The following is a 23,526-nucleotide window of genomic DNA, read 5'->3' on the forward strand; positions in this document are numbered from 1 at the left end:
CAGTGAGGCTAGTCAGGTAGGGGATGTTGGGAAGAATGTGTGACAGTGAGGCTAGTCAGGTTGGGGATATTGGGGAGAATGTGTGACAGTGAGGCTTGTCAGGTAGGGGTTGTTGGTGAGAATGTGTGACAGTGAGGTTAGTCAGGTAGGGGATGTTGGGGAGAATGTGTGACAGTGAGGCTAGTCACGTAGGGGATGTTGGTGAGAATGTGTGACAGTGAGGTTAGTCAGGTAGGGGATGTTGGAGAGAATGTGTGACAGTGAGGCTAGTCAGGTAGGGGATGTTGGGGAGAATGTGTGACAGTGAGGCTAGTCAGGTAGGGGATGTTCGGGAGAATGTGTGACGGGGAGGCTAGTCAGGTAGGGGATGTTGGTGAGAATGTGTGACAGTGAGGCTAGTCAGGTAGGGGATGTTGGTGAGAATGTGTGACAGTGAGGCTAGTCAGGTAGGGGATGTTGGGGAGAATGTGTGACAGTGAGGCTAGTCAGGTAGGGGATGTTGGTGAGAATGTGTGACGGGGAGGCTAGACAGGTAGGGGATGTTGGTGAGAATGTGTGACAGTGAGGCTAGTCAGGTAGGGGATGTTGGGAAGAATGTGTGACAGTGAGGGTAGTCAGGTAGGGGATGTTGGTGAGAATGTGTGACAGTGAGGCTAGTCAGGTAGGGGATGTTCGGGAGAATGTGTGACGGGGAGGATAGTCAGGTAGGGGATGTTGGTGAGAATATGTGACAGTGAGGCTAGTCAGGTAGGGGATGTTGGTGAGAATGTGTGACAGTGAGGCTAGTCAGGTAGGGGATGTTGGGAAGAATGTGTGACAGTGAGGCTAGTCAGGTAGGGGATGTTGGTGAGAATGTGTGACGGGGAGGCTAGTCAGGTAGGGGATGTTGGTGAGAATGTGTGACAGTGAGGCTAGTCAGGTAGGGGATGTTGGGAAGAATGTGTGACAGTGAGGTTAGTCAGGTAGGGTATGTTGGATAGAATGTGTGACAGTGTGGCTAGTCAGGTCAGGGATGTTGGTGAGAATGTGTGACAGTGAGGCTAGTCAGGTAGGGGATGTTGGTGAGAATGTGTGACAGTGAGGCTTGTCAGGTAGGGGATGTTGGTGAGAATGTGTGACAGTGAGGCTAGTCAGGTAGGGAATGTTGGGGAGAATGTGTGACAGTGAGGCTAGTCAGGTAGGGGATGTTGTTGAGAATGTGTGACGGGGAGGCTAGTCAGGTAGGGGATGTTGGGGAGAATGTTTGACTGAGGCTAGTCAGGTAGGGGAAGTTGGGGAGAATGTGTGACAGTGAGTCTAGTCAGGTAGGGAATGTTGGTGAGAATGTGTGACAGTGAGGCTTGTCACGTAGGGGATGTTGGTGAGAATGTGTGACAGTGAGGATAGTCAGGTAGGCGATGTTGGGGAGAATGTGTGACAGTGAGGCTAGTCAGGTAGGGAATGTTGGTGAGAATGTGTGATGGGGAGTCTAGTCAGATAGGGGATGTTGGTGAGAATGTGTGACAGTGAGGCTAGTCAGGTAGGGGATGTTGGTGAGAATGTGTGACGGGGAGGCTAGTCAGGTAAGGGATGTTGGGGAGAATGTGTGACTGAGGCTAGTCAGGTAGTGGAAGTTGGGGAGAATGTGTGACAGTGAGGCTAGTCAGGTAGGGGATATTGGGGGGAATGTGTGACAGTGAGGCTAGTCTGGTAGGGGATATTGAGGAGGTCGAGGAGCTGGCAGTTCAGGCCCCAAACTCTTCTGCAGAGGAGAATGAGAAGGATCCTCATCAGTGCACACGGACCAGGACCGGCCGCAATGTGAGATTCATTTATGCGGAAAACATGGCCCTGGTGACTGAGCTGATGAGGCATCACCACCAGCTGTTTGGCCATGACGCTGCCAAGGTGCCCTCCTATAGGAAAAACATAATCTGGCAGGTGGCCATCACAGCCGTAGATGAAGAGGGGCAAGGAACCTTGCACCTCTGACACATGCCGCATGAGGTTTTATGACTGTAATGTTGTAGTGAGTATTTCTGATGAAAATGTGTTTTAGCATGCAAAATAGTTGGGTAATCAATTTTACAATTACAGCCAAAAGAATGGAAGTGTTTGTTATGTTTGCAGCTAAAATTATATACTACACCCATTATTTATGTGAGCAATACTGACCACTAATACTGATTCAACATTTGTGTATAATTTTATTGACAATGTACTTTACATACTGTCAGGGCCGGCCTGAGCTCAATTTACTTGGTAAGCGAATATATATGTTGGCGCTCCATGGAGCACTTTTGCAAGGTAGCTTGGTCTCGTGGGAAAAGTCGTACCCATGAGCCACACCCCATTTTTGTCATGCTGGAGGCAAGCCCATGGCCCTGGGAGAGAAAAGGAAGCCAAAGGGGGCCAACAACAAAGAGGAGAGAGACCAAAGACAGGTGCAATACATTTAAGAGAGAGGTGCAGAGAGTGGAGAGAGAGGCAAAGAGAGTTACAGAGAGGAGAGAGAGGCAGAGAGAGAGAGAGGCTACTTAAATACTCTTTACACACTATGTCTATCTGATCATGTATCTCCATAACTACAGTCACTCCCTGATCCTACTGTATACCTCATGACCTCACCCACAGAAATACCACTAATGCACCAGCCCTCCTTGAACCATTCCTTATCCACACATATAACCAATACTCACCACTACTCCCTGGCACCATACCTCACCCACAAAAAATACCATTTACTCACCACTACTCCCTGGAACTTTACTGACCTACTGTAATTCCTTACTTACTATTCCTTACTATCACCCCTGAACCAATAATTCACCCAATGCAATAGCCCTCACTCACCACCACTCCCTGACACGATATCTCACCCACTGAAATATCCTTTTACAAAATCTGACAAGATAAGAAAATAGTAAAAGAAAATTGTAAACCTTTTTGAATTCTTAAATAAACTTGTCCTACCTCACAATGGGCTCTATTTATTAACATTATTTTTACTAAAATAAAGTGAAAAAGGGTGTTTTCACACCCTTTTCACATTATTTTAGTTTCACCTGTAGTTATTACAGGGCAATTGGAGTAGAATTAGTAAAATTCTACTCCAACCCCCAGTATCACTTATTTTTAGTAAAGCAGATCACATTTCCCATAATTGTAATGGGAAATGTGATCCGACCACAGTTACTAAAAATAAATTGTAAAAAAATACCGGGGGAAGCCCTGTGATAATAACGCCACCTGGAGGTGGCGTTATCCAGGGTCTCCCCCGGTTACCGGGCTCCCACTCTGCTCTAACGGGGAGAGCAGAGGCTGGAGCCGGTACCAGTACTCAGCTATGTGGTCTAAGCAGACCGCAAGCTGATTGCTGTAAAAAAAAGAAAAAAAAAATTAAACATTTTTATTTTTTACTTACCTGAATCCAGGGACCGGTGATCGGGCCTCCGGTGATGGCTCCTCTCCGGTCAGCTGGTTTCCCATAGTACACTGGGGCCCGGTCATCAGGTGATCGGGCCCCAGTGCAGTATGGGAGATCACCTGATCGGGAAGCCCGGAGAAGATCACCGGAGGCCATGAGGATGCAGGTAAGTGTAATGAAGGGAGGGGGGGTCGCGGGGGGTCACGGTCGCGGGGGTCTGTGATCGGGGGCGGAGCTTAGCGTCGGGGGCGGGGCTTAGCGTCGGTGGGGGGGTAGTAGCGGTGGTCGGTCGGCGCCTGCGCGGACTCTTAGTCGCGGTATTTTTTCCGAAAATACCGCGACTAGAGTGCGGATGGGATCCGCAGGGACAGAGCTTTATCGCAAGCTCTGTCCCTGCAAGGGATTTATAGTAAATCCCTGTGATATTGCCTGAATTCGCAATGCGAATTCACTCGGTAATATCACACTACAATCTGCATTCAATATGCGGATTGTAGTAAATAGAGCCCAATGGCTCCCGAAGCTTTTCTTTACTTCTACATTTACTTCTGTATTTCCCTGAAGCTTTTCTTTACTCCTACATTTACTTCTGTATTTCCCTGAAGCTTTTCTTTACTCCTACATTTACTTCTGTATTTCCCTGAAGCTTTTCTTTACTCCTACATTTACTTCTGTATTTCCCTGAAGCTTTTCTTTACTCCTACATTTACTTCTGTATTTCCCTGAAGCTTTTGAGACTGTTGCTAAATTCAAACACTGGCCTGAGACAAAGTTGGAGGAGAGTTTCTAAATGTAAATAAAAATGGTGCAAATATATATAGACAGAGAAATATAGTATATATACACACACACGTAAATAGGAGATATATATACTGTATATCAAATTATTGAAATAGTAATGTTAGTATAAAGGCTATCCAAATGTATCATCCTTCAAAACAGGCGGTGTGAAACATAATTGACAATACTAATTGTCAATTATCTATTCGAGCTACAGACCTTATTTACCTTCTCTATAAAATATTTTGAGGCTTATATGTATTTAGGTACAGTAGCCTTTATACTAATCACAATATATATTCTGCTTAGATTATTCTTACCATTTTACAATTATTTTCTTTGTTTCGTCTTTCCATGTCTGTATGTGCGCCTCTATGTCTACATATACATATCCTTCTATGTCTGTATCTGCCCCCACATGTCTGTATGTGCGCCTCTATGTCTACATAAACATATCCCTCTATGTCTGTATCTGCCCCCAGATGTCTGTATGTGCGCCTCTATGTCTACATATACATATCCCTCTATGTCTGTATCTGCCCCCACATGTCTGTATGTGCGCCTCTATGTCTACATATACATATCCCTCTATGTCTGTATCTGCCCCCACATGTCTGCATGTGTCCCTCCATGTCTGTATGTGCCCCTCTGTCTATATATACGTTTCCCTCTATGTCTATATCTGCCCCCATATGTCTGCATGTGTCCCTCCATGTCTGTATGTGCCCTTCTGTAGTATGTCTGTCTCTGATCCCCTATGTCTCTGCGTGTGTCTGTATATACCCCACAATGACTATGGGCCTGATTCAGACCCGTTTGCTATTTGCGGTCGTTCGTTCAAAAACAAGGGGTGGCTATTCAAATGATCCGTTCGCAAATTGCAGTCTGTTCACACCTCTAAGTCTGAACGAGCGAGCAAAACATACGCTCGTTTATTTGTTAAAAACGCCCCCTGGCCGCTCGCACCATACGTCATGTCCGCTATTTATTAGATTAATCGAGTACATCGACCAGCGTATGAACTGCTCGCTATTCTTGTGGTTGGTTTTTTCAACCAGTATTTTGCGAGCAGTTCTGAGTTAAAAAAAACCAAGTGACGTGGTCAAAGACGCTGCTGGATTAATTGTGCACTCCCTTAAAACGCCCGTTTTGACCTTTAAGCACGCCTGCGTTCGGATCTCCACTCCCCATTTTCAAGCACCTTCCCCTGTTACCACCCACATACGCCTCATTCTGTCACTCAAAATAGCAGGCATTCGCTATATTGCGAGCACATGAATTTCGGCCGCACTGACTGGTTCGCGCATGCGTATAACGATCCGTACGCATGCGCAGATGTGCGAACATCGCTCGGAACGAGCGTACTGCCGCTAGCGAGTGGCTCTGAATGAGGACCTATGTGTCCCTCCATGTTCATATCTGGCCCTATGTGTCTGCAGGTGCCCATACTAGTCTGTATGTGCCCCTTCATGTCCAAATGTGCCTCTCAATATCCAAATATGCCCAATTAGGTCTCTATATTTCCCCTCCATGTCCATATGTGCACACCCCCCCACACACACACACAGCTTCTTTATTCCTCCATCTGTCCTGTACTCCTCACAGCACCTGCAGTATGTGCTATTACAATGCTCTCTAATTGCCCCAGCGGTCTCTCCTCGGCTGTGCTCAGCCTTTGTCCAGCAGCCTGCACCCATCTGTGCTTAGCCTCTCCCCAGCGGCCTCTGCCCGGCAGCCTCCACCCGTCTGTGCTTAGCCTCTCCCTGTCTGTGCTTAGCATCTCCCCGGCTGTGCTCAGCCTCTCCCCAGCAGCCTCCACCCATCTGTGCTTAGCCTCTCCCCAGCGACCTCTCCCCGGCAGCCTCCACCCATCTGTGCTTAGCCTCTCCCTAGCGGCCTCTCCCCGGCAGCCTCCACCCGTCTGTGCTTAGCCTCTCCCCAGCGGCCTCTCCCCAGCAGCCTCCAACCGTCTGTGCTTAGCCTCTCCCCAGTGACCTCTCCCCGGCAGCCTCCACCCATCTGTGCTTAGCCTCTCCCTGTCTGTGCTTAGCATCTCCCCGGCTGTGCTCAGCCTCTCCCCGGCATCCTCAACCCATCTGTGCTTAGCCTCTCCCTGGCGGCCTCTACCCGGCAGCCTCCACCCGCCTGTGCTTATCCTCTACCAGACGGCCTCTGCCCGGCAGCCTCTACCCATCTGTGCTTAACCTCTCCCTGGCGGCCTTTCCATCGCTGTGCTACTTAGCTGAGCTACCTGCCACATGTCTGTAACTTAACCTTAGGTCCAGTCATCTTCTTGTTCTCTCTTCACTTGGCTGAGTTGCGTCGGCTGGGACCTCGGGTAGAAGAATCTCGATGTGTCATGTGGTGGAAGAATGTGGGGCTGGGTCACAGGCAGCAGCGCGACTGGTGAGTGACTGGACAGTCATGCTCTATGCCAGACCACAGGAGTGTGTGCATCGGTGTAGAAGGCGCAGTACTCCCGGGCAGCAGGTCAGGAACATTGAAGCAGTGACAGGGGATCACGATGGAGCCACAGCCCTTAGCAGACCATGTTTTTAGGCATTGGAGGAGGGACCCCTTGTTTCTGGTGGTTCCGGCCCTGCTCCCGTGAGTTATATATGCCGAAGCACTGTCATTGCCCGTTCCCTGATGTGGCGCTGTCCTCCCTAGGACCCGGCGCCCCCCTGCTGCCCCATCGCATCCCTTCACTGTCAGGCTGCAGGATGGCGGCGCCCTCCTCACTGTGGTGCTCTACGTGCCCGCGTACCCAGCGTAATGGTCGGGCCGGACCTGCATACTGTTCCTGACATCATGCGTTGTGTGTGCAGAATGTTTCTTTAAAATAATTCAAAAATTCAAGAAAAACATTTGTAAAGGCAGAATAAAAAATATATATAAAACATTATTTACATTTTACAGTGCAGAAGAGGTCTTCTCCCACCTCAGGCCAACCCTCTGCAGTTATCAGTGTGATGAACAAGTGGCAGGTATGTAATTATTCACTGTGTGGTCTGTGAAGGGACAATTCCAACAAAGGTCTAATTCTTTATAACTTCTCTTTAGGACCTTCATCCTGCAGGACAACATCACAAAGTCTGTCAGTGGTGTCACCATTGCCCTCACAGCAGCTGCTGGGGACTCCTGAACGGCCGGTTCTTTCTTCTCCTCAACTTGAAGGTGAGTAACATTCCTATATAGGTGACACAACATACACATTACACAACCACTTACACATAATGTTAGCAGTGTAGGGTGTTTTTTTTTCTTCTTAAAATGCAGTACACTGTACCTGTATTTAAAAAGTGTAAATTTTGCCTCAAACAATCACATGTTAGCTATTATGTTATACAAATATTTTTTTTCAATATAAAAAGGTTTGCTTGATATTGAGAACATTTCCACTCTGAAAACAATAAAAAAATATACCCCTAGACCTTGATTGTGTTAAGGTGCCAACACACTACACAATTTGTACATTATACATTGACATCAATGATGACTTGGGGGGGTTGCACTAACAAGTGTATACATACTTGCCCATGCTAGTAGCAAGGAAGCAATGTTGGTGGGGGAGGATAACGATGTTGGCCATGCTGCATTCTGTATAACATCATAAGGGAGTTTGCAATATCTTCCCTGCTGTAGTGAAGGTCTGAAGATTGGAACAACACACACATATTGCCATTGTTATTATTCATGGACAGTGCAGAATTTGTCCTTACAATGCATCCTAATCAGAAATAACTTCACCATTACTGTATAGTGTGTGGGCACCTTACATCTTTGTTTTTGGTAAAAATATTACATTTACAGTAGTAATGGCTTCAGAACGAAAAAGTGGTGACGAGGCCCATACCCACCCACCACGTACTGTGTTTAATTTTTTAGCAAGGAAAAGATCCATGCTAGACAGATATTATATTACTGGTATGGACAACACCACTTACATTTCTAGAGCCTTTAGTAAATGTAGAGCAGAAATAATCAACCACATAACAAACAATAAAATAAAAATCCTTACACACAACTTTACTTTCTTCACAGAGTTGGACATCCAGCAGCCAGCCCCAACACAACAAGTGCAGGAGCCTGAAGCAGAGGAGGATATCCAGCAGCCAGCCCCAACACAAGTGCAGGAGCCTGAAGCAGAGGAGGATATCCAGCGGCCAGCCCCAACACAACAAGTGCAGGAGCCTGAAACAGAGGAGGATATCCAGCAGCCAGCCCCGACACAACAAGTGCAGTAGCCTGAAGCAGAGGAGGATATCCAGCAGCCAGCCCCGACACAACAAGTGCAGGAGCCTGAAGCAGAGGAGGATATCCAGCAGCCAGCCCCGACACAACAAGTGCAGGAGCCTGAAGCAGAGGAGGATATCCAGCAGCCAGCCCCGACACAACAATTGCAGGAGCCTGAAGCAGAGGAGGATATCCAGCAGCCACCCCAAACACAACAAGTGCAGGAGCCTGAAGCAGAGGAGGATATCCAGCAGCCAGCCCCAACACAACAAGTGCAGGAGCCTGAAGCAGAGGAGGATATCCAGCAGCCAGCCCCGACACAACAAGTGCAGGAGCCTGAAGCAGAGGAGGATATCCAGCAGCCAGCCCCGACACAACAATTGCAGGAGCCTGAAGCAGAGGAGGATATCCAGCAGCCACCCCAAACACAACAAGTGCAGGAGCCTGAAGCAGAGGAGGATATCCAGCAGCCAGCCCCAACACAACAAGTGCAGGAGCCTGAAGCAGAGGAGGATATCCAGCAGCCAGCCCCGACACAACAAGTGCAGGAGCCTGAAGCAGTGGAGGATATCCAGCAGCCAGCCCCGACACAACAAGTGCAGGAGCCTGAAGCAGAGGAGGATATCCAGCAGCCAGCCCCGATACAACAAGTGCAGGAGCCTGAAGCAAAGGAGGATATCCAGCAGCCAGCCTTGATACAAGTGCAGGAGCCTGAAGCAGAGGAGATCTATGTTTTAAATATAGCTAAGATTTCTGCCGCTCTGCACACACCACCTAGGCAGCCGACTCCTGCACCTCAATTTAGCCCAACATCTCCGCATCCAACCCAGGAGCAACAGTTTTGGGCCAACTGGGCCACCCAGCAAATAACAAACAAAGACCTGCTGAAGAAGCTGGTAGAAAATATGAGCGGTTTGGCACACCACACCAACCAAATCTACAGGTGTGCTAGCCGACAAAGCCAACACCAAAGGCAGCTCATCCATACAATGGAGCTGAGCCGCAGTGACATGAACAACACAACAGAGCATGCTGCACATGATGTAGACATAGGCCCAAGCCATCAGGGAGATGAATGCAACTATAGACCAATTTTCTCAAAACCTAGTGGCAATCTATAAAGAAGGCAGAAGCAGCAGGTCAGGGGCCACAACCCCAAATACCACCCCTCTTAACTCACCATGTAGGCGGTGATCCCGCAGGCAGGTAGAGAGCACCTCATCAGCCACAGGCCAGAGCAGCACCAGATGGCGGAGGGGATAGAGAGTGATTGGTCCATAAATTGCCCTAATCCTAAATAGAATGATTACATTACATTAAATGGATTTTTTGGTTGACTATAAGTATTGTGTTTAGCATTTGGTTAGTACACTTTACTATTTTACATTGTTTTGCAAACAGTTTCCTGCAAAAAAAAATGTAAGCACATTAAGTGAAATGGTGCAAACGTTACTCACATGTTTTTGTCATTATTAAAACACAAATGATTTAAATTTGTACATTATGTCTTGCTTAAAATAAGAACCGACACTTTAATGCCACATACATCAGTGTTTGGTTATTTGGGGGCAATGTCAGACTGGGGCATTAAGGACCCGCAGGGGAATTGCAATGATAGGGGCCCACTGAAATGTGGTGGCACAAAGATAAGGGCTATAGCCAGCCATAGAAAGAAAGAAGAGGTGACTGGAGCAGTTATTCATCTTTCCGAGTCATTTTTCTTTAAAACTGGCACAATGAATGTAGCATGGGGAATATTTTAGCCAGTTAGTGTTTGCTTACAACTATTATCTGTTCAGTTTTAATGCTAGAATCCATTGCCTTAGTGGAGTGATAAGTTGTCCAGGACAATATTGCAGCCGCCACTCAATGACAATCCCCATTCACTTCCCCTCTCATATATCCATGAGTAAGTGTGGCTACTGTACAAGCCGTACTTAGGGTACCTCTGGGCTGCAAGCAAACGTGCACAAGTCTATTGTAAGCCCAGGTCGTGAGTTGCGGTACTGGAAAAGCGGCGGAAACGCCATTGCAAGGACCACTCGCGCCCTTTATGTGTCTATGGGCCTGATTCAGAGTTGGGAATAGAGAGAGAGATCTCTCTCAACTGATCATCTTGGTGAAACCATGCTGCACTGCAGGTGGGGCAGATTTAAAATGTGCAGAGAGGTTTAGATTTGGGAGGGAGGTGTCCAAACTGACATCTAAATTGTAGAGTAATAATAAAGCTGTGCAGTATTTGTGGGCTACATGTAAAAGCAGCCAGTATTTACACTACATGCAAAAAAAACTGTGTCCAGGTACACAGTTAAGTGCTATCTCTCTCTCTATTCCCAACTCTGAAATCGGGCACCATATTCTTTATCAGTAACAAGGATATAAATATCAAGTAATCCAAGAGAAAATACAAAATGAACATTTTGCCAACTGGACATGTTGAAGGATGGATGTCCATGAGTGTATAAAGCAAGTCATATACTTAAAAACAGGATCAAACAAGTTGTTAAAACAGAACGATTACACGTTTCATAGATAACTGCTTTAAACACTGTGGCTGTGCATTGGTTGTTATCATACAGTAGATATTTGCAGCAGAAGGATTGCACATGGAGAATAGGACACCATTTGGCAGCTCATTTGTGCAGTAACACTGGGTCTGATTCAGCAGGGATCGCTATTCAGCTTATACGCACGACGTATCGCAGTTGCTAATATCAGCGGTGATATGTAAATGTTTCCATTCATATTGCAATCGCAGCCTGACATAAGGACGCCCACTTGCCCTTACTCGCAGCCGTATACTAGGGCAACATAGCAAAACAATCAATAACATCGAGTAACATCGGACCCATACACACAATAAAGGTAGGTCAGACCTCACTCAGCAATTGCTAACTTCTGCGCACGCTATGAGGCCTCATGATGCATCTGGTATCGCAGTGGATAATTTATGCATGCCCCTGAAATGGCGTGTGAATGCACTGGCACGTCTGCATTCGCCCAACCACCCCACACAAACGGCACTTCCTGTCAGTCACTCTCCCATGGGTTTGCGTATCCTCTGCGATCACAGTCCTGATCGCAGCATCTGGTTCACGCACTGTGATGCATGCGCAGTGAAAATTAATTGGCTGATTGCGTGCGTATAAGCAACTGCGATCCTTGCTGTACCCGCCTGGATGACACAACCGCAACAACTTAATGCACCTGTATGACCTCGTTAAGACTCACCTTGAGCCAGACACTGCGCGGTAATGAGCCATATCAGGCCTATACAAACTGCTGGCTGTTCTGCACTTTTGGGCTGCTGGGAACTTTCAGTCAGTGATGAGGAGGGTGGTTGGCATATCGCAAGCCACCTTCTCAGGGCCGGTGCAAGGTTTTTTTGGCACCCTTTAGTCTACTCCCCCTCTACCCCACCAGCACCACCAATTACACACTTCCCAGCCAGTTAAGTGAAAGTGCAGAGGTGGTGTCTTCCTCTGCTGAATACAATAAAGCCGCGTATCCACTTATAGAAATACAAACAAGGGCAAGATTACGACATTGCAATTGTGCTCTCTTTTGTATGTCTAGTGATGTGCCTAGAATGAACGTTTACTCGTTCAGTACAGGAACATCCGTCATCCCCGTATATGCTGAAACTGACGGGATCACCAGGTTGACCAGCATGTACGGGCGATGATAGATGGCAAAAACAACCAGCGGGCACGTGCATCGCTGGTCGTCGTTGTTATTCACATGCCTTATTAGTGGGCGATTGCACGATAAAGACGTCGTTATCATTCAATCGCCTGTCAAAATTGCCTAGTGGATACCCGGCTTAAGGATGTCTCTCTCAGAGACATCCGTAATTATGTGATGGCTGCAGTACTGTGTGCTCCTCTACTCACCTCCCTTTGTCCCTTAGTCCGCCAAACCCATATTTTCCCCTTCCCCCATCTGGTTCTTATTAGGGGTGTGCACCGGCCACTTTTCGTGTTTTGTGTTTTGGTTTTGGATCTGGATCTTTCTTCGTGTTTTGGATCTGGATTGGTTTTGCCAAAACCACCCTTCCGTGTTTTGGGTTCTGGGTTTTGTGTTTTGGATCTGTATTTTTTTTAAAAAAAGCATAAAAACAGCTAAAATCACAGAATTTGTAGGTTTTTCAGCTCCTATGCTATTATTAACCTCAATAACCTTAATTTCCACTCATTTCCAGTCTATTCTGAACACCTCACACCTCACAATAGTGTTTTTATGTCCAAAAGGTTGCACCGAGGTAGCTGGATGACTATGCTAAGCGACACGAGTGGGCGGCACAAACACGTGACCCATCTAGGCGTGATACTGCAGTGGCAGACAGGATGGCAGTTTGAAAAACTAGGCCCCAAACTGTACATAATGCAAAGAAAAAAAAGAGGTGCAAGATGGAATTGTCCTTGGGCCCTCCCACCCACCCTTATGTTGTATAAACAGGACATGCACACTTTAACAAACCAATCATTTCAGCGCCAGGGTCTGCCACACAACTGTGGCTGAAATGATTGGTTCGTTTGGGCCCCCACAAAACAAGCTGGCAATTAATGTGTCCCTGCACAAACTGGCTCTACGGAGGCAAGATGTCATCCTCATCCTCCTCATCCACCGATTCCTCACCCTCTTCAGTGTGTACATCCTCATCCTCACAAAGTATTAACTCGTCCCCACTTGAATCCACCACCACAGGTCCCTCTGTACCTTCTGGAGGCTGGTCTCCCTGGAAGAGGTGATAATTCATTTTGATGAACATCATCTTCTCCACATTCTGTGGAAGCAACCTCCTACGCCTTTCGCTGACAAGGTTCCCGGCTGCACTAAACACTCTTTCGGAGTACACACTGGAGGGGGGGCAACTCAGGTAAAATAGAGCCAGCTTGTACAGGGGCCTCCAAATTGCCTCTTTTTCCTGCCAGTACAGGTATGGACTGTCTGACATGCCTACTTGGATGCTGTCACCGATGTAATCCTCCACCATTCTGTCAATGGTGACAGTATCATATGCAGTGACAGTAGACATGTCAGAAATTGTTGCCAGGTCCTTCAGTCCGGACCAGATGTCCAAACTTGGTCCTGCCTGCCCTGCATCACCACCAGCGGGTTGCTTAGGATACCTAAGTTTTTTCCTGGCAGCCCCAGTTGCGGGAGAAAATGAAGAAGGAGCCGTTGACGTGTCACGTTCCGCTTCAGCTGACAGTGTGTTCACCAGCAGGTCTTTGCACCTCTGCAGGCTTGTGTCGGCCGGAAAGAGAGACACCACATAGGCTTTAAACCTAGGATCAAGCACGGTGGCCAAAATGTAGTGGTCTGATTTCAACAGATTGACCACCCTGGAATCCTGGCAAAGCGAATGAAGGGCTTCATCCACAAGTCCCACATGCCGAGCGGAATCGCTCCGTCTTAGCTCCTCCTTCACTTTCTCCAGCTGCTTCTGCAAAAGCTTGATGAGGGGAATGACCTGACTCAAGCTGGCTGTGTCTGAACTGACTTCACGTGTGGCAAGTTCGAAGGGCTGGAGAACCTTGCACAACACGGAAATCATTCTCCACTGCGCTTGAGTCAGGTGCATACCCCCTCCTTTGCCTATGTCATAGGTGGATGTATAGGCTTGTATGGCCTTTTGCTGCTCCTCCATCCTCTGAAGCATATAGAGGGTTGAGTTCCACCGCGTCACAACCTCTTGCTTCAGGTGATGGCGGGGTAGGTTCAAGAGTGTTTGCTGGCGCTCCAGTCTTCGGCACGCAGTCGCTGAATGGCGAAAGTGGCCAGAAATTTTTCGGGCCACCCAAAGCGTCTCCTGCACGCCCCTGTCGCTTTTCAGAAAATTCTGCACCACCAAGTTTATTGTGTGAGCAAAACATGGGACGTGCTGGAATTTGCCCAGATGTAATGCCCGCACAATATTGGTGGCGTTGTCAGATATCACAAATCCCCAGGAGAGTCTAAGTGGGGTAAGCCACTGGGCGATGATTTCCCTCAGTTTCTCTAAGAGGTTGTCGGCGGTGTGCCTCTTACTGAAACCGGTGATACACAGCGTAGCCTGCCTTGTAACGAGCTGGCGTTTCTGAGATGCTGCTACTGGTGACGCTGCTGCTGTTGCTGCGTAAGGTGATACATCTACCCAGTGGGCTGTCACAGTCATATAGTCCTTAGTCTGCCCTGTTCCACTTGTCCACATGTCCGTGGTTAAGTGGACATTGTGTACAACGGCATTTTTCAGGACACTGAGGACACTTTTTCTGACGTTTCTGTACAGTCTCGGTATCGCCTGCCTAGTGAAGTGGAATCTAGACGGGATTTGGAACCGGGGACACACTACCTCCATCAATTGTCTAAATCCCACTGCACTAATGGCGGATACCGGACGCACGTCTAACACCAACATAGCAGTCAAGGCCTCAGTTATACGTTTTGCTTCAGGATGACTGCTGTCGTACTTCATCCTCCTCGCTAAGGACTGTTGGAGGGTCAATTGTTTAGTAAAAGTAGTGGTGTTCCTACTTCCTCTCTGGGATGATGAACGACTCCCAGCAGCAGCAACAGCAGCAGCGGCAGCAGTAGGCGTAGCAATGCAGGATCCTCCAGAGGAATCCCGGATAGGAGAGTCAGTCATGCCAGTGACATGGCCTGCAGGACTACTTCCGATCCTGACTAAGGAGGAAATTGACGAGGAGGGAGTTGACGGTGTGGTTTGCAGGCGCTTGGATACAACAGGACAACGGGATTTAGGTGTCCCTGGACTGCTTACGGTCTTAGCCAAAGTTTCTGAACTTGACAGTAACTTTTTATGAACGCGCTGCAGGTGCCGTATAAGGGAGGATGTTCCTAGGTGGTTGACGTCCCTACCCCTACTTATTTCACCTTTACATATGGTACATATGGCAAGACAGTTGTTGTCCGGATTTGGATAGAAATATTGCCAGACCAAAGAGGTGGAATGTTTGGTCTTCTGCCCAGGCATGACCGTGATGGGCTTTTTCATCCCACGGACAACAACTGTCTCCCCCGGAGCCTGATTTAAACAAACCACATCACCATCAGAATCCTCCTCGCCAACTTCCTCCTCAGCGCCAGCTACACCAGTATCCTCATCCTGTTGTACTTCAACAGTGACATCTTCAATTTGCATATCAGCAAGTGGACTGTGGGTGCTCCTTTCAGCACTTGCAGGGGGCGTGCAAATGGTGGAAAGAGCCACCTCTTCCCGTCCAGTGCTGGGAAGGTCAGGCATCGCAACCACCACCACACTTGGACTCTCCTTGGGGATTTGTGATATCTTCTTAGAAAGCACAGTTCTTCGCTGTGCTTTTGCCAGCTTAACTCTTTTGATTTTTTTAGTGGGAGGAGGGCTTTCATCGTCATGTGAAGCTGAACCACTAGTCATGAACATACTAGGGATCAACCTTAACCGTTCCTTGCCACTCCGTGTCGTAAATGGCATATTGGCAAGTTTACGTTTCTCTTCAGCTGATTTAAATGTCTTTTTCAAGGTCATTTTCCTGAACTTTGCCATTTGGGATTGTATGTGCCCTCTACTATGACATTGGGCATCGGCCTTGGCAGACGACGTTGATGGCATGTTATCGTCTATGTCATGACTAGTGGCAGCAGCTTCAGCACTAGGAGGAAGTGGTTCTTGATCTTTCTCTATTTTATTTTTATCGGAGAAAGTTTGGTCCTCCATTTATGTTATATCGATTTGATATATACGTGCGGCTAAACACAGAAAATAATTTTTTTTTTGGTTTGGACTGGAGTGTACTTTCAGGGGTTACAGCACCCTTTAACGGTCAAGCCAGCCGGCCCTTTACTTATGACACAGGCGCACGCTTGGCACTACTTTGTTGATGCACGTGCGGCTACTGCGCACACAATTCACAAACACAGAAAATAATTTTTTTTTTGGTTTGGACTGGAGTGTACTTTCAGGGGTTACAGCACCCTTTAACGGTCAAGCCAGCCGGCCCTTTACTTATGACACAGGCGCACGCTTGGCACTACTTTGTTGATGCACGTGCGGCTACTGCGCACACAATTCACAAACACAGAAAATAATTTTTTTTTTGGTTTGGACTGGAGTGTACTTTCGGGGGTTACAGCACCCTTAACGGTCAAGCCAGCCGGCCCTTTACTTATGACACAGGCGCAAGCTTGGCACTACTTTGTTGATGCACGTGCGGCTACTGCGCACACAATTCACAAACACAGAAAATAATTTTTTTTTTGGTTTGGACTGGAGTGTACTTTGGGGGTTACAGCACCCTTTAACGGTCAAGCCAGCCGGCCCTTTACTTATGACACAGGCGCACTCTTGGCACTACTTTGTTGATGCACGTGCGGCTACTGCGCACACAATTCACAAACACAGAAAATAATTTTTTTTTTGGTTTGGACTGGAGTGTACTTTCGGGGGTTACAGCACCCTTTAACGGTCAAGCCAGCCGGCCCTTTACTTATGACACAGGCGCACGCTTGGCACTACTTTGTTGATGCACGTGCGGCTACTGCGCACACAATTCACAAACACAGAAAATATTTTTTTTTTTGGTTTGGACTGGAGTGTACTTTCGGGGGTTACAGCACCCTTAACGGTCAAGCCAGCCGGCCCTTTACTTATGACACAGGCGCACGCTTGGCACTACTTTGTTGATGCACGTGCGGCTACTGCGCACACAATTCACAAACACAGAAAATAATTTTTTTTTTGGTTTGGACTGGAGTGTACTTTCGGGGGTTACAGCACGCTTTAACGGTCAAGCCAGCCGGCCCTTTACTTATGACACAGGCACACGCTTGGCACTACTTTGTTGATGCACGTGCGGCTACTGCGCACACAATTCACAAACACAGAAAATAATTTTTTTTTTGGTTTGGACTGGAGTGTACTTTCGGGGGTTACAGCACCCTTAACGGTCAAGCCAGCCGGCCCTTTACTTATGACACAGGCGCACGCTTGGCACTACTTTGTTGATGCACGTGCGGCTACTGCGCACACAATTCACAAACACAGAAAATAATTTTTTTTTTGGTTTGGACTGGAGTGTACTTTCGGGGGTTACAGCACGCTTTAACGGTCAAGCCAGCCGGCCCTTTACTTATGACACAGGCGCACGCTTGGCACTACTTTGTTGATGCACGTGCGGCTACTGCGCACACAATTCACAAACACAGAAAATAATTTTTTTTTTGGTTTGGACTGGAGTGTACTTTCGGGGGTTACAGCACCCTTAACGGTCAAGCCAGCCGGCCCTTTACTTATGACACAGGCGCAAGCTTGGCACTACTTTGTTGATGCACGTGCGGCTACTGCGCACACAATTCACAAACACAGAAAATAATTTTTTTTTTGGTTTGGACTGGAGTGTACTTTGGGGGTTACAGCACCCTTTAACGGTCAAGCCAGCCGGCCCTTTACTTATGACACAGGCGCACTCTTGGCACTACTTTGTTGATGCACGTGCGGCTACTGCGCACACAATTCACAAACACAGAAAATAATTTTTTTTTGGTTTGGACTGGAGTGTACTTTCGGGGGTTACAGCACCCTTTAACGGTCAAGCCAGCCGGCCCTTTACTTATGACACAGGCGCACGCTTGGCACTACTTTGTTGATGCACGTGCGGCTACTGCGCACACAATTCACAAACACAGAAAATAATTTTTTTTTTGGTTTGGACTGGAGTGTACTTTCGGGGGTTACAGCACCCTTAACGGTCAAGCCAGCCGGCCCTTTACTTATGACACAGGCGCACGCTTGGCACTACTTTGTTGATGCACGTGCGGCTACTGCGCACACAATTCACAAACACAGAAAATAATTTTTTTTTTGGTTTGGACTGGAGTGTACTTTCGGGGGTTACAGCACCCTTAACGGTCAAGCCAGCCGGCCCTTTACTTATGACACAGGCGCACGCTTGGCACTACTTTGTTGATGCACGTGCGGCTACTGCGCACACAATTCACAAACACAGAAAATAATTTTTTTTTTGGTTTGGACTGGAGTGTACTTTCGGGGGTTACAGCACGCTTTAACGGTCAAGCCAGCCGGCCCTTTACTTATGACACAGGCGCATGCTTGGCACTACTTTGTTGATGCACGTGCGGCTACTGCGCACACAATTCACAAACACAGAAAATAATTTTTTTTTTGGTTTGGACTGGAGTGTACTTTCGGGGGTTACAGCACCCTTAACGGTCAAGCCAGCCGGCCCTTTACTTATGACACAGGCGCAAGCTTGGCACTACTTTGTTGATGCACGTGCGGCTACTGCGCACACAATTCACAAACACAGAAAATAATTTTTTTTTTGGTTTGGACTGGAGTGTACTTTGGGGGTTACAGCACCCTTTAACGGTCAAGCCAGCCGGCCCTTTACTTATGACACAGGCGCACTCTTGGCACTACTTTGTTGATGCACGTGCGGCTACTGCGCACACAATTCACAAACACAGAAAATAATTTTTTTTTGGTTTGGACTGGAGTGTACTTTCGGGGGTTACAGCACCCTTTAACGGTCAAGCCAGCCGGCCCTTTACTTATGACACAGGCGCACGCTTGGCACTACTTTGTTGATGCACGTGCGGCTACTGCGCACACAATTCACAAACACAGAAAATAATTTTTTTTTTGGTTTGGACTGGAGTGTACTTTCGGGGGTTACAGCACCCTTAACGGTCAAGCCAGCTGGCCCTTTACTTATGACACAGGCGCACGCTTGGCACTACTTTGTTGATGCACGTGCGGCTACTGCGCACACAATTCACAAACACAGAAAATAATTTTTTTTTTGGTTTGGACTGGAGTGTACTTTCGGGGGTTACAGCACCCTTAACGGTCAAGCCAGCCGGCCCTTTACTTATGACACAGGCGCACGCTTGGCACTACTTTGTTGATGCACGTGCGGCTACTGCGCACACAATTCACAAACACAGAAAATAATTTTTTTTTTGGTTTGGACTGGAGTGTACTTTCGGGGGTTACAGCACCCTTAACGGTCAAGCCAGCCGGCCCTTTACTTATGACACAGGCGCACGCTTGGCACTACTTTGTTGATGCACGTGCGGCTACTGCGCACACAATTCACAAACACAGAAAATAATTTTTTTTTGGTTTGGACTGGAGTGTACTTTCGGGGGTTACAGCACCCTTTAACGGTCAAGCCAGCCGGCCCTTTACTTATGACACAGGCGCACGCTTGGCACTACTTTGTTGATGCACGTGCGGCTACTGCGCACACAATTCACAAACACAGAAAATATATTATTTTTTTAGCACTTGGGGGGAGCACCCCTGATGGACAGAGCACCCCCTGGACAACACTACAGCACTCCTTTAGGACTGGGACACTGCACAGGACTTTGGAGTGGACACAGCCCCTATGGAGAACTGACTGCACAACACAGTCCAGCCAGCCCCTATGGACTTTGAAGTAGTGGACACAGCCCCTATTAACAACAGCAGCACAGCACAACACAGCCAGCCCCTATGGACTTTGAAGTAGTGGACAACAGCAGCACTACACTACACTACACTACACAGCCCTAACTCCCACCCTCCCTCTTCACTGTCCACAGCCGAGTGAGAAAATGGCGCCGACGCGGGTACCTTATATAGGATCCAAAACCCGCGAGACTCGGAAGGCGGGATGATGACGTTTTGCCTCGATTTCAGATCCGAGTCAGGCGGGAAAAGTCGAGCCTGACTCGGATCAGACTCGGATCAGGGGGGTTCGGGGGGGTTCGGATTTCAGAAATCCGAACCCGCTCACCCCTAGTTCTTATACTTAAATACTGTCTGCAGCTTAATGTTCTTTTTTGTCTTTCTCAAGGCCAAGGGTAGGAGAGAGCAGGCCAGGCGGCAGGAGCCCACACTATTAAACAGCGCACGTCAGCAAGAGCCAGATTAAGACCCCTTGGGGTCCCAGTCAATATACTGGTTTGGGCCCCCTTCTGATCTATTTATACACTGATCCCTATACACAAATCATTCTAATAGCATAAACCCTTATAATCACTGATCACTATACACAGGTCATGCCAACATCACATATCCATAATTGCCAACTCTCCCTGATTTTCCCTGGCCAAAATGATGTGATTCAGTGTGAATCGCGTCATTTTCCTCCACCACTGCAGGGGTTTCCCTTATAACCACGGTAGGGGTCGGCAGCTGACGGGGAGGCTTACCTGCCTTTCTGAGGGGCCGGGAGCGGCACACGATTTTCGGGAGGCTCCTGGCTGAATCGGGAGGGTAGGCAAGTATGCCATAAATATATTACAGTTAGATTTACTAGCAGCCAAACACAACTGTAAAACAGACAACCTGTGACTAGTTAGCTGTTATAGAACTGTAAGTACCAGCCTGCCCTACTGACTAGAGCACCTGAGACTTGTAAATACACAGCCATAGGCAGGCCCGCCAAGAGCCGTGTCGGGTAAAAGGGGGCAAGGCCTAATCGCGGGAGGGGTGGCCACACCCCCTTAAGAAAAAAGAAAAGTTTTGCGTGCTGGCATAACCAGTGGGGGGTGCGATCAGCTTGATTGTTCCCTTCACAGGCATAGGAGACTGATGTGGCTGCTTCTTACAGCCATGAGCAGTCTCTCTGTGCAGCCCAGCACAAAGCAGCATTTGCTGGGCTGCCGTGATGTAAGAGGGGGGGAGCGGTGCTGGACCCGGGCCCCTCCAGCAAGCCCGGGCCCGGGTAACTAATACCCGCTCCCCTCCTCTTGGCATCCCTGGCCATAGGTCATCTCATTCTGCTCAGACGTTTGATAAAAAGCTGAGAAGTCTCCATGTGGTTTGTGTGTCACACTATATATGCACTGCATGCATTAATATAGGGTTATAAGCTCCTCGTGTATTGAAATAATGTATCTGCTGGTAAAGATAGACAGTGACACCCAGTGCCAGATTAAGGTCCAGATGGGCCTGGAGGTGAAATTTATAAAGGGCCTACTGTGTGTTTCCACAAGGTTTGTGAGTTTGGATGTGGGGGGTGTTATACACAGGGGGTGTGGTCTGTACTGTGGTGTGGGCTAGCACCATGAAGGGCATAGCTACTGCCTACATCAACCACCTAAGTCTCTGGCCCCTCATTGCTTACAGGGCCGGTTCTAGACATTGTGCTCAGGGCGAAAGTTCCCAGTTGCGCCCGCCCCCCCCAAAAAAAAACGAAAGAAAGAATTTTTTTAGATAAGATAACATTATGCCACACGCAGCAATGGCCTTTATAACACATTATACCACACGCAGTAATAACACATTATGCCACACGCAGCAATGCCCTTTATAACACATTATGCCACATGTAGTAATGCCCTGTATAATACATTGTGCCACACACAGTAATTACCTTTATAATACATTATCCCCAATTCAGATTACACCACACAGTAGTCCCTTATGTTATGACACACAGTGGTGCCCTTTTTACATAATGCCAAAATTAGTGTCCCTTATACACAAGGCCCACAGTAGTAGTGCCCCTAATACAATGCCCACAGTAGTAGTGCCCCTTATACAATGCCCACAGCAGTGGTGCCCCTTACACAATGGCCCTCATTCAGACCCACTCGCAAGCGGGCGCACGTACGTTAGGCGTACGTACAAAAATATTTAAATTCAATGGCTCGCTCGTATTTTCGTTCGCATCTAAAATTCCTCCCAAAACTCTGACGACCCCTCCTCTAACTAACGAGCGTACAAAATAGCGAGCGTACATCCCCGAAATGGCTTGAAAGGAACGCACGCACAAGTATAAACAGGAAGTGGCCTTGTCAGATGTCGATTACCTGCTCCTTTATTCTGCCTACCTCCATCAATCGTATCATGCCAATCAATGTATCAATTAGCTTAATTGTTTGTTTTTTTCAACACAATGCAAGAAACTTTACTCTTGTCCGTGTTTGTGTTTACCCGCAGAATACGTACGGATGAAACATTCGCTTTTATTGTTCAAAAAACATGTGAACCACAATTAAACAATTGTACTATTGCTGTGGATCCCCGCATATTTCCCTGGGTTCATTTCTTTATTTAAATTTGCTTACGCATGTCACTGCATCAAGCCTATCCTAACTCTCCAGAGATTTCTGGCCCTGTCGAACACATGACTCATACACTAACCAATAAAATTGCTCCTGTTAATTTCCAAAATACATTAGCCAATCAGAAAATTTTTACACACTTTATCAAAAATGATTTTTAAGAAAAACACCATTGCCATCATGAGAGCCTCCGCATTCACCAGGCGCGAGCTGCTGGTGCTTACGGAGGTCATGGATCGCCGGATCACCAGCCAGCCTCAACCCATGACCAACCGGCAGAAGCGCTCCGCGTATGCGGAGGTACGGTCCCGCCTGCGGTCCTTCGGCTCACGCCGCAACATCGGGCAGCTGGAGCGCAGGTGGTCCGACATGCAACGGCGAACGCCCCGCTTGCTGGCATGCTTTCGCATGCAGATCCTGGCAAGTAAGTGTTATGTATTGTGGTTTTAATGTTTGTGTTTGTGGGGCAAACTGCGTGTGCATGTTTTCCTGTCTGTTCTATTTATTATTTGTACTCATATCTGCGTGTGCATGTTTTCCTGTCTGTTCTATTTATTATTTGTACTCATATCTGCGTGTGCATGTTTTCCTGTCTGTTCTATTTATTATTTGTACTCATATCTGCGTCTGCATGTTTTCCTGTCTGTTCTATTTATTATTTGTACTCATATCTGCGTCTGCATGTTTTCCTGTCTGTTCTATTTATTATTTGTACTCATATCTGCGTCTGCATGTTTTCCTGTCTGTTCTATTTATTATTTGTACTCATATCTGCGTCTGCATGTTTTCCTGTCTGTTCTATTTATTATTTGTACTCATATCTGCGTCTGCATGTTTCCCCTCTATTTCTGATTTATTAATTCTACTGCTATTTGGTTTTTTTTTTTTTTTTTTTTTTTTAGTTTGGTTGCCCGGATTTGTCCATAAACTAAACGCAATTTCTTTGACATATTTTAGGGGGACAGCCAAGACTCCGCCGTCACCGTCCGTCCAGACGGCGTTCCCGCCCACTATCCCCAACCCCCAGCCAACACTCCACC

At 47.6% G+C, this 23,526-nt stretch overlaps 1 pseudogene; it reads left to right on the plus strand.

Moving 5' to 3' along the window:
* Positions 1 to 1,824: 1,824 nt before the first annotated feature.
* Positions 1,825 to 20,346, plus strand: LOC148514037 (uncharacterized; annotated as a pseudogene).
* The last annotated feature ends 3,180 nt before the right edge of the window (positions 20,347 to 23,526 follow it).

This window comes from Taudactylus pleione, unplaced genomic scaffold, assembly GCF_031769625.1.
Source record: "Taudactylus pleione unplaced genomic scaffold, aTauple2 ptg000262l, whole genome shotgun sequence".
Classification (NCBI taxonomy): domain Eukaryota; kingdom Metazoa; phylum Chordata; class Amphibia; order Anura; family Myobatrachidae; genus Taudactylus; species Taudactylus pleione.